Here is a 19,684-nt window from a genome sequence, read left to right as displayed (position 1 = left end):
TCCCCCTCTCCCTTTCTCTCAGTCACTTTTCCTTTCAAATAAATGAATAAATCTTTAAAAAATAAAGGACTGGAAACTTGAATGTAAAACTGATTGCATTTTCAAACAAGATAGCCCCTATAGGGGTTTCAAAAAGTTCATAGAAATTTTTTTTTTATTACCTGTTAAGTCTATTTTCCACTAATTTTTGAAGTCACAGAGGTGTATGTGTGTGTATTAGAACATGTATCAAATATAATTGCATAATTCTCATAATGGTATACTCTAGACAGTACAATAAGGAACAGGCATGTGGCCTAGTTGTCAGGATGTCATATAGGATGCCTGTGCCCCACACTGCACTACTTGCATTCAATTCCTGGCTCCAGATTTCAATAATCTCTGTGGTGCAGTAGTGATGACTCAAGTAGTTGGGTTCTTGCCACTTATTTGGAAATCAGCCTTGAGTTCCTGGTTCCTGGGTGTGGCCCTCTGGCTGTTGCAGTCATTTTGGTAGCAAACCAGTGGATGGGAGCTTGTTTTCCATCTCTTTCTCACATAAAAAAAGTTTAAAGATAACATAACACAATAAATAACTACATGTGTGCATACTTTCCCTAGGACTGAGTCGCAGAGTATTACCGAGTACTACTGGGTCAGTATGTATCTCAAAGGTAGAAACACACTTAGAAAGTAAGATATTCACGTGAACACCAATTTTTGGTAGTACCATCAGGAAGAATTTATTTATTTATTTATTTATTTATTTATTTTTTGGACAGGCAGAGTGGACAGTGAGAGAGAGACAGAGAGAAAGGTCTTCCTTTTTGCCGTTGGTTCACCCTCCAATGGCTGCCACGGTTGGCGCGCTGCGGCCAGCGCACCACGCTGATCCGATGGCAGGAGCCAGGTGCTTCTCCTGGTCTCCCATGGGGTGCAGGGCCCAAGGACTTGGGCCATCCTCCACTGCACTCCCTGGCCACAGCAGAGAGCTGGCCTGGAAGAGGGGCAACTGGGACAGGATCAGTGTCCCGACCGGGACTAGAACCCGGTGTGCCGGCGCCGCAAGGGGGAGGATTAGTCTATTGAGCCGCGGCACCGGCCAGGAAGAATTTATTAAAAATAAACATGTCATGAGGAAAATACACAGTTCTACAGATCCATGTTACTGCTTGGCCTAGCTTACCCAGGTGGGAGCTAGTGTCCTATACTTGTTGGGTACCAGAAAGGGCATTCAACTGGGATTAGAAAAGCTGGATTCCTGTCTCTTCTGTGTCCCTTACAAATCTTGTATTTCTGGAAAGAAAGGTCAGGACATTATTTGAGTCTCAGATTGCTGATCTTCAAAACAGGCATAGTAGTGACTACTCCACAAAACTTTTCTTAGGATCAAATAATATATGTGTGAAATGTGTGAAATGTTTACAAAATTTAAATTTCTACATAGAAAAAACAATTAAAGTTATTATTGGGGACAGTGCTGTGGCATAGCAAGCAATGCTGTCACCTGCAGTGCCGGCATCCCGTACGGGCACAGGTTCAAATCCCGGCTGCTCCACTTCCAATCCAGCTCTCTGCTATAGCCTGAGAAAGCAGTAGAAGATGGCCCAAGTCCTTGGGCCCCTGCACCCACTTGGGGGACCTGGAAGACTCTCCTGGCTCCTGGCTTCAGAACAGTGCAGTTCCATCCCATTGCAGCCATCTGGGGAGTGAACCAGAAGATGGAAGACTTCTCTCTTGCTTGCTCTCTTTCTCTTTCCCTCTGCCTCTCTAACTCTGCCTTTCAAATAAATAAACCTTTAAAAAAATAAAACAATAAAGTTATTGTTATCACCACATTTTCAATGAACCATACAGGGAGATGTACTCTAACCTAACAGTTGCTCTGGTAGTCCGTCCACTCCCCTTTCCCAAATCACGCCTTCTAGATAGTCAGCAAAGGTTGGTAATGACTGACATGTGCCATTTTGGATTGTTTTTAATTTCCTCCTTGAATGACATCATTTCTACCTATCGCTTTTCCGTAGCTTCTGAGGAGCTAAATTCTGTACCTGTTAACTATTCAGACTTTTTATAAATGCCACTTTCTATTTCCAGGGAAGCCACAGCTAAAGTCATCCATACACCCCTTAATGATATTAACCAATTCAGTCAAATCATGTTGGTCACCTTCACTGCATCCGATTTAATCCAAGCCACAAATGCCTAGTTTCTTTCCCCAAGATATTTGTTGAGAAAAAAAGTGATTGGCTTGTTAACAGAATAAGTGACCATTTGTAACACTATTAAATTCTATTTCTCAATGGCATTTATGAGTCACTATTAATAAAAAGTTCTTTCAGAGCTCTTATACTGCTAGCTTTGAAGTCAGTAAGAATCATTTTAACACACAATACTTCATTCCCTTTCTACAAAAGCTCTAAGCACCTGGGAGACATTATCTAATTAATCAAAATGCATGCAGAGTGGCTCTGAGGGGGTGTTTAGGAAGACAATACACATCTATAAAGTTCACCAGAACTATCATCAAAATGATCTGTTTAAATGCATGTACAAAACATAAGCCTTTAGCCACAGAAATTAAATTAAAATATATGTCTTTTAAAAATGGATTTTTATTCTTAAAATATTACACAACGTAAATCTGCTAAAAAAGATTACTCTAAATGTATATTATTGAAAGTTTTAAGTTATTTTGATTCACATCTCTCTTTATCTGTACAAAGAAAAATTAAAGCATCTATAGATATTAATAGCATGCAATATTCCTAAATCATTCATTGATTCAACAGTTTTACTTCCGTCTATAAGGCTCTGATCCTAAATTTCAGAGCTTGTGTCATTTTAAACACTCAAGCTTTCAAAAAATTTTTAGCAAATCTTTGAATTATATTTAGGAATTTTGGATATGGGTGCATCAATGGTCCTATGTAAAATAGCAAATAAAGATATCTACAAAAACAAATCTGGCTTGTCTTTTTGTACTAACAGGAATAACAAACTGACAATATTTAGCTTACCTAACTATAGACACTGAGGGAAATTACAATACAGAAAACTAAATGAAGTTCATTTGGGAATCTCTTTGTACTTCAGTATTTTCCAAGGGAACCCACTTATCTTCCAAACCAGAATGAAAGGAACCTACTTATTCATATTTCCTTATAATTAGTGAGTATAGTAATATTTGGGAACAACAATGCAGATGATAATCCTATGAATTTTGCAACAGGAGGGTGAAACCCAGGTTCTTTTGACCTGCACCGAATGGAGGATTATGTATTTGACTTCCGTAGATAGCTCATGCAGTGCCCTGTCAAGTTAGATTGGCAAAAATCCCTTGTTACATGTTTCATTACTAAAGTACTACCATCATTTCATTTCTTCTTTGGTGAGATCTAGCATCCTTGCAATACTTCTAATATTACTTAAATATATGAATGCCCCATAAAATTTTGAACTTCCTGAGGTCAAAGACAACATTTCATTATTCAGTTCCCAGTTGGCATATTGTTTGGCAGAGTATTTAATTCATTCTGCTTGAGGAATGGACAGGGGCCTTTAATGGATAGATAGGTGAAATAACTCCATTTATTGACTTTACCTTTATGTTCTCTTTATAAGGTCAATGGATCTTTAACTAGAAAAGATTTGGATTGTACAGGAGGTTGTGGAGATAGTGAGGGACTACAGGAGTTCCAGAGTTTCCATTGCATCTAAGAGTTTATTTTAGGTGACAATTCTACATACTGTTTTTAGTTAAGAATGTATAAAATCCTGCTTTTCATGAACAATAAGTATCCTTTATTTTTTAATCACTTACTATATTCTAGAAACAATGCTAGGCTTTGTGCAAGTAAGAATACAATTCAAAGGAATCTATATAAAGAAGCCTTTCCTTGTAACTTTTTAATTTTGTGATGTCTAAAATATAAAAACATAGAAAATGAAAATTGTCAAAGACAAAAGTCAATATTAACTCAAATCATGCTTTAAAAAGTAGGTGATCTTATAAGTAACAGAAGAGTTTAAACAATAAGCACACTAAAAATGTTTTCAAACAGATCTTACATACCCTCTTTAAGAACATTTGATAAATGTATTCCATAAGGTAATATTCAGCTTTTTAAGATTTGTTTAATAATTAAGAGTAACAGAGAGGAATGAACACCACACACACACACACACACACACATATATACAGGTCAGGGAGGGGGGGGAATCTTTCATCCACTGGTTTATTTCCCGATGGCCACCATGGCCAGGCCAAAGCCAGGAGCTTTTTCCAGGTTTTCCACATGGATGGCAAGGGGCCCAAACACTTGACCATCTTCTGCTGCTTTTCCCAGGTCACTAGCAGGGAGCTAGATTAGAAATGGAGCAGCCAGGATATGAACCGGCACCTGTATGGGACTCTGGCATTACAGATGGCAGCTTTACCTACTACTACAGAACACCAGCCCTGACAATGTTCAAAGTGTTAAGGCCACCATTAATGATCAAGAGATTTCAGAATATAGACTTTATATGAATGAGACATGCACTTGAGAAAATTACTGTAGCAGCATTAAGCAGTTGTGCTGTGTCTTTAAAATATATTGCTTTTGCACACATACTTGCTTGTTGTCAGCTGAACTTTCCAATAACTCTTTATTTCAAAATGAAAATTGCTTTCAGTCAATTGATAAGCATCACAGAGATTCAAGAACTTAAATCCCAGAATGCATTTCAGACTCTTACACATTTTTAAAATAACTTGTGTCTTGTGTAGAGGCTGGCATATTCTTCACTATTAGAAACAAAGTTTGGCCAATTAAAAAGGGATGTTTACCAATACTGTCTTAGCAGTAGTAGTCAGTGCAAAAAAAATCTTTCTGAAATGATTAAATATTTCTCATTCTTTTTATCAGTTACACAGAAGCTTGTGTAATTTTGCACAAAGCAGGTGATCTCCAGAGCTCTGTCTTGCCTCTCTTATCATAGTATCATCTCAGCTTCCTTAATGCATCTTTCCACCATCCCAGATAATGATTACTTTCAATGCTGCAACTGTAACCTGGATCTCTTTCCCCTCCCTTTATAATACTATCATTAATTTTTTCTAAACATATTTAATTTTACCTTTTTGAAATCTTTCATTGGCTCCCCAGTGATAATTATGTGAATTCAAATCCAATATTATATCACATGAAAGCCTTTATAGTTTAAAAGCTCAGACTTTTTAACCAGTGTAACCACCATGTCAATTTACATTTCCAACTCAATATATTCTGAATGTTTCAATTCTATTAATCATAGAATTCTTTTGTCTTTGTGCTTCCTACAGGCCATTTTCCCTGCCAGGAATGTCGTCTCATCCAATCCAACTGGTAACCACACATTCATCTTTAACAGTCACTCCCTATTCTAAGGAGGAGTACCTCCTTCCCATCCTCACAAAGGCAGACTCAGTAACTTAAACAATTATTTTTCTATTTATCAAGAATCCTCTGAATAATTTTCATGTACCACTTACGCGCTTCCTCAGGGCTCTTTACCCTGAGGTTCAACTAGTTGACTCTGGCAAGGGACATCCCTAACACTACTGTTTTCTCCCTTCCCTCCTGTTTGATTTTCACAGCTTCCCTACACTCCTTGATGAATTTTCAAATGCTGTGAAGAAAGGATCTTGAAGATAAAGTTATGATGGGAATGAAATGCATCAGGATTCAGAATGCGTAAATAGTGATGATAGGATCACTCTAGTTCTTACCAAAAATCTTGCCTTCAAATTACAGGTTGTTTTCTCCTAATATTATAGATGACCAACAATATATTTTCATGGAATTAGAAATCTCATTCTTACATAAATATTAGAAAAGTCACGGCTGGCGCCATGGCTCAATAGGCTAATCCTCCACCTGCGGTGCCGGCACACCGGGTTCTAGTTCCGGTCAGGGCACAGGATTCTGTCCTGGTTGTTCCTCTTCCTGTCCAGCTCTCTGTTATGGCCCGGGAGTGCAGTGGAGGTTGGCCCAAGTCCTTGGGCCCTGCACCCGCATGGGAGACCAGGAGAAGCACCTGGCTCCTGGCTTCGGATCAGTGTGATGCACCGGCTGCAGCAGCCATTGGAGGGTGAACCAACGGCAAAGGAAGACCTTTCTCTCTTTCTCACTGTCCACTCTGTCAAAATAAATTTAAAAAGTCACAGTTCCTTGTAATTTGTATTCTTCTGGACTAATTTGTGTCCATGGAGGACTACTGTGAATGTTTCTCATATGTCTTTGTTCCTTCATTATAGACACTCAACAGTCTTTGTGTTCCTAAACATAATTGATTTTTGTTTTTAATTCTTCATAACCTAATGAAGATGTACTGTTTCAAGGATTTAAGTTAATAGTGGTTAGTACAGTTTGGATAAGAGTTTTTGTATCTCCTAAAGGCCCATATTTTCGGAGCTTGGTCCTCAAAGTGTAAAGTTAATGGTTACTGGATTAATGATAATGGTAAATGGATGGAAAGTAAAGACTTGATAAAATTACAGCATCCAGGAGGTCGGCACAATGATAGGCCATTGAGTAACTGAGGAGGTCCCTTAAAAGCTAGTTCACCTGAAAGGGTTACTTATTTAAGCCATGCGCAGCCTAGCTTTTCTCTCTTCTTCCTCAGTCACCTTGTGATCATTCCCCTGCACATGCTCCGCCATTGCCAGTCTCCATCTGTCGCCAGACTAATGATATCCTCGGACACTGGCCTGAGAATTACCAAACTACAAATAGAAATAAATTTCCCTTCCTAAAAAGCTCCTTGCAGGTATCTGTTTTAACAAAAAGCTGACTACTAAATTGTACTTCTATGTTTAATGGCATATACATACTTAAGTAGTTGTTTCTGTTTTTCTCTGAAAATTAAAAGTGAATCCCTTAGTTATAGTTCTAGCTACCCCTCTTTTTTTTTTCCCTATGGGTATCAAATGGTACAAAGAATTGCTCTGTAAAGTTTTCTTGAAATATTTTATATATTTTCTCAAATCTTACATATTTGCTTAATATTTTAGATTTCACTTAATTAAAATCATTTCAATTTCTGGAATTACAAAATTTAGAAAATGTGTTTACCTTTTGTAAGGAAAAAACTATAGTTGTTTAGTTTCTATTTGGGGGAGAATGTTTGGTACAGTGGTTAAGATCCAACACAAGATGCCCACATTCCCTGTTGGAGTCCCTGGGCTTGATTCTCAACTTTGCTTCCAATTCCAGATTTCTGTTAATTACATCCTGGGAGGAGGCAGGTGATGACTCACATATTTGGGTCCCTGCCACTCATGTGGGAGAACCAGATGGAGATCTGAACTTTTTTTTTTTAAGATTTATTTTATTTATTTGAAAGACAAAGCTACAGAGAGAGGTAGAGACAGAGAGGTCTTCCATCCGCTGGTTCACCCCCCAGATGGCCGCAACGGCCGGAGATGTGCAGATCCGAAGCCAGGAGCCAGGAACTTCTTCCCGGTCTGCTATGTGGGTACAGGAGCCCAAGGACTTGGGCTATCTTCCACCGCTATCCCACGCCATATCAGAGAGCTGGATCGGAAGAGGAACAGCCGGGACTAGAACCAGCACCCATATGGGATGCCAGCACTTCAGGCCAGGGCGAAAAGCCCCTGTGCCACAGCACCGGCCCTGAGATCTAAACTTTTGATGTCAGACTGGCCAAGTCCAGCTGTTACGGTCTCTCAAGGAGGGAAAAATAAGCCAAAGATCTTTGTCTCTATCTGCATTTCAAGTAAATGAAAAATCTAAATATTAACATTGGCTTTTGAAATTTTTACAACCCAAACAATCCTCAAACCTGAATAGATCTACAAAATGACATAATTGATTCTGCCATGTTTAAATTTTACATGGTCTTAAGTTACACTTACCAATTATGCTATATAAATATACTAATATATTTAAAATAACGTACCATAAACTGATAGTCTTGAAACAAACCATAAACATTAATAACTAGATATAACCTAATCTGTCTTTGATTACACACCAGGTTCTTTGGGAGTATCAAAAATCATTAGGAGCATCAATTAACAGTGAAATGCATCCTTACGTTAAAAATTATGGGGGCACTGTATGTTTTTCAACTAAGATTTTTTTTTTAATTTGACAGAGTTAGACAGTGAGAGAGAGAGAGAGAGAGAGAGAGAGAGAGAGAGAGAGAGAGAGACAGAGAGAAAGGTCTTCCATCTGCTGGTTCACTCCCCAAATGGCCACTACGGCCGGAGCTACACCGATCCAAAGCCATGAGCCAGGTGCTTCCTGGTCTCCCGTGCGGGTGCAGGGGTACAAGCACTGAGGCCATCCTCCACTGTCCTCCCAGGCCACATCAGAGAGCTGGACTGGAATAGGAGCAACCGGGACTAGAACCCAGTGCCCATATTAGATGCCAGTGCCGCAGGCAGAGGATTAACCAAGTGAGCCATGGCGCCTGCCCCAACTAAGATTTTTTTTTTTAACATGGGAAAACAGGTAATGCATTATAGTTAGCAAAACAGTAGCATCCCAGTCAAAATATGACATCCAAACACATAAATGATATAATCATATGCATAGGGAAAAAGAAAACAAGCCAAAAGGGTAATGATATCTTGGTAACAGAAGTACAGCACATATAAACAACTTTTTAATTCAATAAAAAGCACCTCAAACATCAAGTTTGTTTATGAAATAAAAGGCAAAAGTAAGAACTTTCTATATAGGCCACAGAATTAGTTTGATTCCTAAAATCAGCTCAAAGCTCAATATTCTTGTTGTATGCCAGGTTGCAATCCTATTCAAGAGCAAGAAGGGCAAAATATCCACAGAGGAGAGGCTGGATGTGCTCTTCTGGGTGTAGGAAGGTCAAAAAGAGCCACTGCAAACTACAGAGGCACAGATGTCAGAACAACTCATGTCCAATGCTGCAGAAATATCACAGCTGCCTAAGACTGAAGTAATTTAATTGAAAACTGACACTGATGGCCATCCCAAGGTGCTCAAATACATCCGAAGCACAAAGTTAAATCAGTTTAACCTTCATTACTATTTAACTCACAGGTTTGAGATCCCTATCCCTAGAGCTGGGGAAAGTTTTCCAAGTTCTGCCTATGTGAGAGAGAACACATTTTCCTAGGCAAGCCTTTTTTTTGTTTGTTTTGTTTTGTTACAGAGCAGTAAGATGAATATCACTGATGCCAAGAGATAGACTGATCAATGTCTTCACTGTCTGTCACTGTGAAATCCGGTGCCAAGAAAACTTCAAGAAAGCTTCTTCCCCCTGCTTAAAGCATCACTTACTGTCCAAAACACCTTGGGCTCCAGAGCTGGTATTACTCGCTGAGTCTTTGAAATGGATTGCCTAGATACAGAGCAGAATCTCTGAAGAGGCTCAGCCTGGTAACTATCTCCTACACATTTTCCCCCTTTGGGGTAATACTGAGGGGTCTATTATAAATGCCTGTGCTACTAAAATAAGAGTTTGTTCCATTTTAAAACTCATTCAAGAGAAAGAGGGAGAGCACGCTCCCATTTATTGGTTCATTCTCCAATTTTCAATTGATAGATACCATTTTAGCCCATTCAGAGCAAAGGGCCATGAACTGAGATATGCAGATTGAACAACGCTGTTGTATTTCATTAAAACTGCCATATCTGCAAGAAGAAAAATGCCCGCTGGCAAGTCCAAAGACATCCCACCTCATAAACTGGACTTATCTGAGCATCTTCCAGGAGAGTTAACAAGAAAGCATGCCATGAGGTACCAGAAGGACAGATACCAGCCTACAATTGGTCATGAGTTCTGGTCTGACCTGTAGAATGAGATTACTATGCAGCAAGGATGGCATTTTTAGTAACCGGACACATCACCCATCATCATGACAGATACCCTAGAACCACTCTACTTCTTAGCAGCTTCTCTGCAAGCACTTCACAGACAGGTTTCAGCGTCCACTTATTACATGGAAAAGACCTGAAAGCCCAAAGTTTGGATGTCCAAGCTCAAGTAACAGAATCTTCTTTCACATTATCTTTGTCGACCAGTAGTTTCCAACATTCCACATGCATGGGAAGATCCCAGGCAACTTAAACACTCAGTTTGCAGTGTAGCACTCCTGGAGTTTCTAACTCAGGAGCTCTAAGATTTTTGCATTCTTCACAAGATGCCAGGCAATTCTCATGGTGTTGTTTCAGAGATCGGGTCTCATGAAGCAGGGCTACGGAGTCTTGAACTGTACGTTCTGACTCTGACCTACGAATTATGATTTCTTCCATGATTTTCCTCCATTCCTTTTCCCTCTTCTCTTCCTCTTTATATAAGATGTTTGGAAGCTGTTGCCATGGAGGCACTAAGTAGAACCTCAGACTTTGAATCTGAATGTACTTCTTATGTTTGATGAACTCTTCTTTTTAAGTCTAATTTCATTTTATATGAAAGGCAAAAGAAAGACAGAGACTCTTTCATCTGTTAGCTCACTCCCCAAATGCCCACAGCAGCGAGGCTGGGCTTGGGTGAAGTCCTGTCAGCATCTTCAGCTGCATGGGCAGCAGGAAACGGAGCACTTGAGCCATGATCAGCTGCTTCCCAGAGTGCACATTAGCAGGAGGCTCGATCAGGACTAACGGAGCTGGGACTCTCACCAAGCACACCAGAATGTGGGATACTGGCATTTCCCACTAGCATCTTAAGCATTGCACCAAATGCTAGCCCCTGAAAAAAATTAATTTTCTCTACCAAATGTTTAGGGAAAATAAGCAAATGTATAAGATCAGCACTATATTATTCATTTCAAACTCTGCTCCTCTGCAATGTATTCTATTAACAAATATTAAGGCCGGCGCCGTGGCTCAACAGGCTAATCCTCTGCCTGCGGCGCCGGTACACCAGGTTCTAGTCCCAGTTGGGGCGCCGGATTCTGTCCTGGTTCCCCCTCTTCCAGGCCAGCTCTCTGCTGTGGCCTGGGAGTGCAGTGGAGGATGGCCCAAGTCCTTGGGCCCTGAACCCCATGGAAGACCAGGATAAGCACCTGGCTCCTGGCTTCAGATCAGCGCGGTGCGCTGGCTGCTGCATGCCAGTCGTGGCGGCCATTGGAGGGTGACCCAACAGCAAAAGGAAGACCTTTCTCTGTCTCTATCTCTCTCACTGTCCACTCTGCCTGTCAAAAATAAATATATATATATATATATATATATATATATATTAAAAGGGCTTATACAGAATCAAGGAAGGCAATGAGTGGAGAGTAGGGAAAATCTGGGTTAAGCAAAGTTAAATAAGTTTATTTACTGGAGAACATGTTAAGAGTGTTAGATGAGTTAATATGCATTGCTACTCTCTAAGTAGCACCAGTATTTAGCATTAATAGACCTTGTTTCATCATGGAAACCATTTTTTGGTGGAACACTAATGTTCTGGGAATGCAACATGTGAATTAGTATCAATATTCCTGAGGACTCAGCTAACTGATCGACTGTAACTAGCTGTGATCGTTTCTCTTTCAAATTACTATAAAATAAATACATTATAAATGAATTTATGTAAAAAGATTACATATGTGTAAGCTTTTAGGATAATAACTTCATGCCAGTAGATTAAGTTGACAATGAAGATGCATTCCTTAAACTTATTATTGAATCTAAACTCCTGAAAACCTGGAGGAAAAAAAAAGTGAAATAGATTGTTCATCACCCTCTTATGAATCTGGTAGTTATTATTAGAATGTCTGCTAATTAGTTCATTTATTCTTTACTTGATGGCTAAGCCAGAGGCTCACAAAAGACAACTTCCAATTTCTAGGCAGACCTAATTCTTAAATCAAATTTGTGAATTTTGTAATTATTCTCACTTAAACTCACACATGTTCCACTAGCAGTATATCAAGAGATTATTAAACTATTATGTTAAACATTTGACACTTACTGAAGGGGTCAGATATTGGTAAGTATTACTGTTAGTAACCTTTCAAAACTATAATGTATCAGTTTCAAATGACAGAAGAAGGTTTAAGTGTCATTTATACATTAGTATAAGCTGAAACACATAATCACCTCTCCATGAATCATCACTTAGCCTCATTTGTCGTCCTCCAAAGTAGATAAAGGTTACCAAGGCTGAAGACCTTGCTTGCTATTTGATAAGCATTAAGTTTTAATTTTGAGGATTTCACCAATCTCTTATACAAGGGGGCAAACAGAATTGTTTTCTAAACAGCAGAGTAAGAACTATATAAGTATAAATGCATCTGCCAAGATTTCCTCTCTCCATAATTGTGTTTCGTGCTAATGGCAAGCATAATACAGAGCAGTTCTTATCTGTCCTGTGGCAATAAATGAATTCCATAAATCCTGTCATTTCTCTATGTTAGGGCAACATACATTCTTTTCTTCATTCACCTCCATTCAACCAGTATTCATATTGATTTCTTATCATTAGAGTTGAATAAACAGAAAGAACAAACACTGAATCAGAAAAATAAATTATATATCACAATATATGTAACATACGAGAGGTCCTCAAAAATTCATAGAAAATGTGCATAATGAAGAAACTATGCATGGATTTTAAACATTTGTTCACCAAAATAAACACATCCTTCAATTCCATTTTTATGAAGTACCTTCATATATCCTCACATGATGGTTCTGATATATAAATAAATAACTACGTTAAGATGAATGGTGGGGCTGGCTTTGTGCTGTAGCAGGTAAAGCCACTGCCTGCGATGCCAGCACCCCATATGGGTGCCTATTCAAATCCCAGCAGCTCTACTTCTGTCCCAGCTCCTAATGGTCTGGGAAAAGCATCAGAAGATGGACCAAGTACTTGTATTTACAAAATTATCTCAGCTAGATAACTCTAGGCAAAAACGCAGAGCTTCTATACTTTCAAATAATCAGAAAACTAATTTTTGGATGCCAAGGTATGGTGAAAAATGAAAGAGTTGCTTCTTTCCCTAATATTGGCATGCACTCAAGTTCTATTCTATTAATTATAAGGAAGTTTTCCTCCAATTTCATTTCTCTACTGCAGGTAAGAAAATTCCACCCTTAATATCTTTAAGGATGGTGCAGAAACTCTAGACAATTGATCAGCACTCAGAAGAAAGATTGATTTTCTGACAAAGCAATTGACCTGCAAAGTAAAAGGTCAAAAATAACATTTAAATGCCATCTAGGTGAAAGGCCTTGTTCAATGACTAGGCTACATTGAAAAGAGCACTGAGAGAGCCTTTACAGGGCCTGGAATTCTTCTGGCACATACTGAATCACAAGAATGGGCATCATATATAATCACAAGGTCAATGGGCACAGTCCTCCTACTAATGCACCTGGGAAAACAGTGGAGGATGGCCCAAGTGCTTGGGCTCCTGCATGGGAGACTCTGGTACTGGTGACTCAGTTCTGTACTCAAACAAATGTTCATCAAAGTATTAGCTGTTACTGTGGATAGAACTACCTCTCAGGGCAGTTGCTGGTGTCTAGGTAAATGACCCATTTTCAGAGATGGGAGAGCAATGAGAGTGTAGTTCATTAAAATACCAATCTGATGTCTTTGGAAGCCATCTCTCTGCTTTTTTTTTATTTGAGGGAGTTTACTCCCTTCTTTTATAGAACTCTTAGAATTTTACTTATGAAAAATTACTACTTTTGCTTTAGTTTTAAAACTAACTTCATCATTAATCGTGATTATTAAAATATGTGGACTGAGGTGAGCATCACGTGGAAGAACATGTTAAAGAGCCTCTTGGGCCACCCGCCTCCATATCTGAGTGTCAGTTAAAGTCACAGCTACTCTGATGCTGATCCACCTTCCTGCTAACACGCTTGGGAGGCAGAAGACAATGTCCCAAGTGCTTGGGTTCCTGTCACCCACTTGGGAAACTCAGATGCAATTAAAAGATCTTGGTTTTGATCTGGCTCAGCCATGGCTGTAACAAGGATTGGGGAAGAGTGAACTAGAAGATGGAAGATCTCTCTTTATCCGTCTCTCCTTTCTCTGTCACTCTTTCCAATAAATAAATAATTTTAAAAAACAATATGCAGACAATCTTTTGAAAACCTCCTAAGTAATAATGAAGAGTTCCAACTCAGCAGGGTGGGGGAACAAATAGAGCCTGAACATTTCACGGGGATCCCTAGAGACGGTTAAGCTCTTCCTTCACAATGTAAAATACCTACTTAGAGAAAACTCATTCTCAAAAACTTGAGGTAGCTGATAAAGAACTGAAAGCAGGGTATTGGCTGTCAATTCAGGTTACTACACCACTTTGATAAATGTTAATACCTATAATATTTGTCTACGTGATAATGAAAAGAGAACTAGTACCTATATTCTAACTGTGCAGTACATTCTAAGCTACCACACTTTCCATTTACCACTGAAGTCAGTGCTTAGTAATGCACACAAGTTATAGTTGTGTGACATCCCAAATGCACAGCATCTTCAAGTAGAGAACATTCCATTCCTAATAACGTCCTACATATTCTAATATTCAAAATCACTCACCTGATAGCACAAAGAATTGTCAGAACCAGTAACTAAATTCAATAAAATTCAGAATAGAAAAATCAGCCTACAAAGCTTGATTTATTTCCATATATAAATAATGACTTAGCTGAGAAAGAAGTTAAGCAACAAATATAAGGTATAACAAATATTTAGGAATAAATGTAACCAAGGGGCTGAAATATTTGTATACTAAAAAGCATTGATGAAAGAAATTGAAAAGGTACAAATAAATGGAATGATATCCCATGCTCATGATTTAGAAAAACTAATTCAATTAAAACAGCACATCACCTATAGACGTAGATTCAATGTAATTCCTCCTGAAATTCCAGTAGTATTTAAGGTTTGAGTGTGTCCCAAGGCTTCATTTGTTGAAATTTTTTTTCAACTTTTATTTAGTAAATATAGATTTCCAAAGTACAGCTTATGGATTACAATGGCTCCCCCCCCCATAACTTCCCTCCCACCCGCACCCCTCCCATCTGCCGCTCCCTCTCCCATTCCATTCACATCAAGATTCATTTTCAATTATCTTTATATACAGATCAATTTAGTATATATTAAGTAGAGATTTCAACAATTTGCACCCACACAGAACATGAAGTATAAAATACTGTTTGAGTACTAGTTATAGCATTAATTCACATTGAACATCACATTAAGGACAGAGATCCTACATGAGGAGTAAGTACACAGTGAACATTTGTTGAAATTTAAAGTCCATTGTGAGATATCAGAAAGCTGGAAACTTAAGCACAGTATCATGTTTAGAGCTTAGGCCTTTAACAGTGATCAGGATTTAAATAAGCTCACTACAGTAAGGGCTCCCTGAATGAATCTTGATGGATTTATAAGAAGGAGGGGAGAGATCAGAAAAAAAAAAAAGCAAACAAAAAACATACACACTCCCAATTTCTTCCTCTGTGATGTCCTGCACCACCTTGTGACTCTGTCAGCAAGAGTGACATCACCAGATATAGTGTCTTGCCTTGCACTCCTGGACCATGAAGTAAAATAAACCTTTTTCCTTTACAAATTTATTCAGCTCAGATATTTCACTAGAGTAAGGCAAACCAAACTAATACAACACTCTTCAACAGAGATAGGAAAATCATCCTAAAATTTGTATGGAATCACCAAACATCTAATAACCAGCATCTATAAAGAAAGAAAAAAAAGTTGGGGGCATCACACTTTCTAATTGTATACTACAAACTTATAGTAATGAAAGTGAGATGCTACGGGCTTAAAAACAGAAACACATATCAGTGGAGTAGAATAGAAAGCCCAGAAGTAGGGCAAAAATATATAATCAACTTATCTTTAACAAGAGCACACTAGGCTACAATGGGGAAAGGACAGTATCTTCAAGAAACTGTGGCAGAAAAATTAGATTTCTACATGCAAAAGAATGAAAATGCACTAATCTTACATTTAAGTTTTTTATCCATAGTGTAAGACTGCAAGCCATAAAACCCAGAAGAGAACATCAGGGGAAAGCTGCTTGCCACTGGTCTCACCAGTGACTTTTTTTTTTTTAACATTACAGTAAAATGTCAGGCTATGGAAATGAGAGAGGGAAAAAAAGGAGTAAATAGGACTAACTCTGAAGCTTCTGCATAACAAAAGAAACCTTCAAAAATGAAAAGTCAATCTTCAGAATGAGAAAAACATCTGTAAAACACTTAACTGATTACAGATCAGTAGATAAAATTTATAAAATCTGTAACAATTTAATAGCAGAACACAAGAACGAATAACCTGATTTAAAAATGGGCAGAGGACATGACTACACATCTCTCTGAAGAAAACATTAAAAAATGACTAACATATGAGCCAGGGCTCAATAATCCTAATCAGTAAAATATAAATGAAAACCACTCTGAGACAGCACATTACACCAATTTGTGAAGTTACAGTCAAATAGACAAGAGAAACCAAATGTTGGCAATTATATAGAAAAGGGAACCTGAGCACTCCATTAGTGGGAACATACCTTGTGGCAGCCATTAGAGAAAACAGTATAGTGGATCCTAAGAAATTTAAAATATAATTACATGACTAAGTATACACAGAAGAGAGATTGCTGAAAGTACAAAGGAGATGAACTCATCCTTCAGTAATTTACCTGTACTTCCATGTTCATTGTAGCATCAGTCACAGTAGCCAAGATGTCAAAGTATTAGTGTCATTGATGAACAAATGGATAAAGAAATTGTGGGGTATATACAAACTGGAGTATTATGTAGCCTTAAGAAAAGAATAAGAGGTTCCAGCACCCCAGTGCCAGCCCCAGTTCCCTGTGGGCCTGATAGGAGCAGGGTCTAGGGCCAGCTGAGATATCCACCTCAGATCTCACCAGTTTGAAAGTTCTACAAGATGGTAGAAATCTTGGCAGAGAGGCAAGGAGTATATGGAATATTATCTTGTAAAACGTAAAGAATGACCATATTCTACAAAAAGTTGTGAAACTTTGCAGAATCTCAAATGCCAACTCTGCTCCAGAAGTTCTCCCATGAAAAGCAGAATTATTTATTTCAGGTGAAGAAATGCAAAGCAGGGGTCAGCACTGTGGCTTAGGCTAAGCCTCTACCTGCTGTGCCAACATCCTATATGGGCACTGGTTGGTGTCCTGGCTGCTCCTCTTCTGATCCAGCTCTCTTTATGGCCTGGGAAAGCAGTGGAAAATGCTTGGGCCCTTGAACTCACACGGGAGACCTGGAAAAAGATCCTGGCTCGTGATTTCGAATCAGCGCAGCTCTGGCTGTTGTGGCCAATTGGGAATTGGGAAGTGAACCAGCGGATGGAAGATCTCTGTCTCTACCTCTCCCCACCCCCTCCCCCTTCTCTCTCTCTCTCTCCATCTGTAACTCTCAAGTAAATAAAATCTCAAAAAACGAAACCCAAAGCAGTAATTCCCAGAAACAACAAATCTTTGAAACCTACTATTGTTAAATACATTGTAAAGAAGGCTAAACATAGCTCTGCAAAGATGGCAAGATGAACTCCGGAAGAATCGTAAAGGAATGATGTTTGCCGAAATACTGTTGACTTAGAGGGCCTACCTTCCAACTTACACTTCATCAGTGAATACAAACCAGCTCCTGGAACCAGCTTACTAAATGAAACTACCTTTGGTTGTTCATTCACAGGTGGCTCCTTTGAGAAATGTTTTGCTGAAGCTGGAATTCTTTTGGCTTGTAATAAAAACCAACAAATTAGAATCCCAACTGGTACCTCCATTTATGAATGCAACTCGAGGTGCTGATGTGGCCTTACTTGTCCCAACAGGATTGTACAAAAAGGCACACAATATTCACTTTTTCTCTTTTGAACTAACAATGGCTATGGTTGGGGTATAAAAACACTTGTGAAGATTAAAAGAGTGAGTTTTGTCATGGAATATGTTGGGGAGGTAAGTTCTGTGACAACCAAAAAATAACTTACTCTTTGAACTATACTATGAATCTGATGAAATCACAGTGGATATAGCTTGATATAGGAATGTGTCTCATATTGTGACACACAGTCATTTTCTACAAGAAGCATAAATGCTAGAGAACAGCCAACTTTGGATCATCAAATGAAAGGTTCTGGAGATAAATCTTCTGAATCTATTAACCACAGTCCAGCAGGAAGAGGGACAGAACTGTACACAAATGCAGAGCTGTGACTTGCAGAGGTTATCATCTCAACAGAATTTTTGGAAAAAACAGCTGCTGATAGTATAGAGAAAAAGAAAACTATAATTATCATTTTTTAAATATGCATTTAGGACTCCCTTTAAAGTATCACATTTATCCTTACATTAATTTACAATTAATGTTTCAAGATATTTGCCAAAAGCATTAGTGATGTTTCTGAAGAGAGGCATCCAAGGTTATGTGGACTAGTGTGAAGTATTCATATTTAATGGCTAGATACCAACATTGAAGACAGTATCTCCAGATCAGCATATGCATACTAAATCTCTGAACAAGGAAATGCCTCAACTGTATAAAAAGCTTTAAACTGATAATGACAGTTGCAAAGATCACATTCAACTTGCCATACACCTTGTTAATTCAGTTTGGTAAATATACATGTTCTTTGTTACTATATTATCATTCCTGTTTAATATTCATTGTACTTATATTTGAGACAAATAGGTGATTTATACTGTTTTTTCATTAAAATATTGGTATTTTAATGATATAGAAATGTAAGGTACATAATTGAATGTAAAAGAAAAAGACCCTGTAATTTGCAACAACGCGGATGAGCCTGGAGGACATATGTTAAGTGAAACAAGACAGAAACAGAAACAAATGTTGTGTGATCTCACTAATATTTGGAATCTAAAAGAAAAAAAAGGTCAAATATAGATATAGAATAAATGATTGTCACCAGAGGCAAAAGGAGAAGCAGGAAATCATGTGATGTTCTTCAGATGATGCCAAGTAGAAGATACATAATGCAACTTCCGGGGCTGGGCCAAGCAGAGGCTGGGAGCCAGGAGTTTCTTGCAGGTCTCCCACGTGGATACAGGGGACCAAGTACTTGGGCCATCTTCTGTTAATTTCTGAGGTATATTAGCAGGGAGATGGATCAGAAGTGTAGTAGCTGGGTCTTGAACCACCGCCCATGAGGGATACTGGCGCTGCAGGCAGCAGCTTTACATGTTATGCCACAATGCCAGCCCCATAGATTAACAGAATTTAACTACTATTGTCAAAAAACAAACTTCATCACTATAATATATATGTATGTATATATACATATAATACATGCTGTAAATTTCAAATATGTACATCAAAATCCATTAAAAATAAAAAAAATGTAAGAAAAACAAATTTATCTGAGAGCTGATTATTTTAGGATATGAGGTAACCCACCAAAAATCTTCAAATCCTATAATTATTGAAAACCATAATTCTAAAAAAATACGATCTCAGATACCATCTGGTTGTTTGGTCTGACAGGTATTTTAGTAAGTTCTGTTTTAAGACATATTGTTTAACATTCTAAAAGTAGAACTTGTCTGCCAGAAGGTTATAAGACACCTAGTTTATTGTGAGTTTATAAGCAAATATTAGATTATTTCATTTTTTGGAAGGAGCTTTCTGGAATACAGGACAGAATGTCCAGGATGCAATGCCTGGGAAGATTTAATAATGACTTAAATATTCCATAGGTGTTTACAAATATG

At 38.3% G+C, this 19,684-nt stretch overlaps 1 protein-coding gene and 1 pseudogene across 1 annotated transcript in view; one reads left to right on the top strand and one right to left on the bottom strand.

Annotated features, from left to right (window-relative positions):
* Positions 1-19,684, bottom strand: part of NKAIN2 (sodium/potassium transporting ATPase interacting 2) — a 1,221,663-nt gene that overhangs the window by 893,698 nt on the left and 308,281 nt on the right. The window lies entirely within an intron of this gene.
* Positions 9,656-18,219, top strand: LOC133756366 (histone-lysine N-methyltransferase SUV39H2-like; annotated as a pseudogene).

The sequence above is a fragment of the Lepus europaeus genome, chromosome 3 (genome assembly GCF_033115175.1).
Source record: "Lepus europaeus isolate LE1 chromosome 3, mLepTim1.pri, whole genome shotgun sequence".
NCBI lineage: Eukaryota > Metazoa > Chordata > Mammalia > Lagomorpha > Leporidae > Lepus > Lepus europaeus.
Note: the sequence above shows the minus strand (reverse complement) of the source record. Positions and strands in the feature narration are given on the sequence as shown.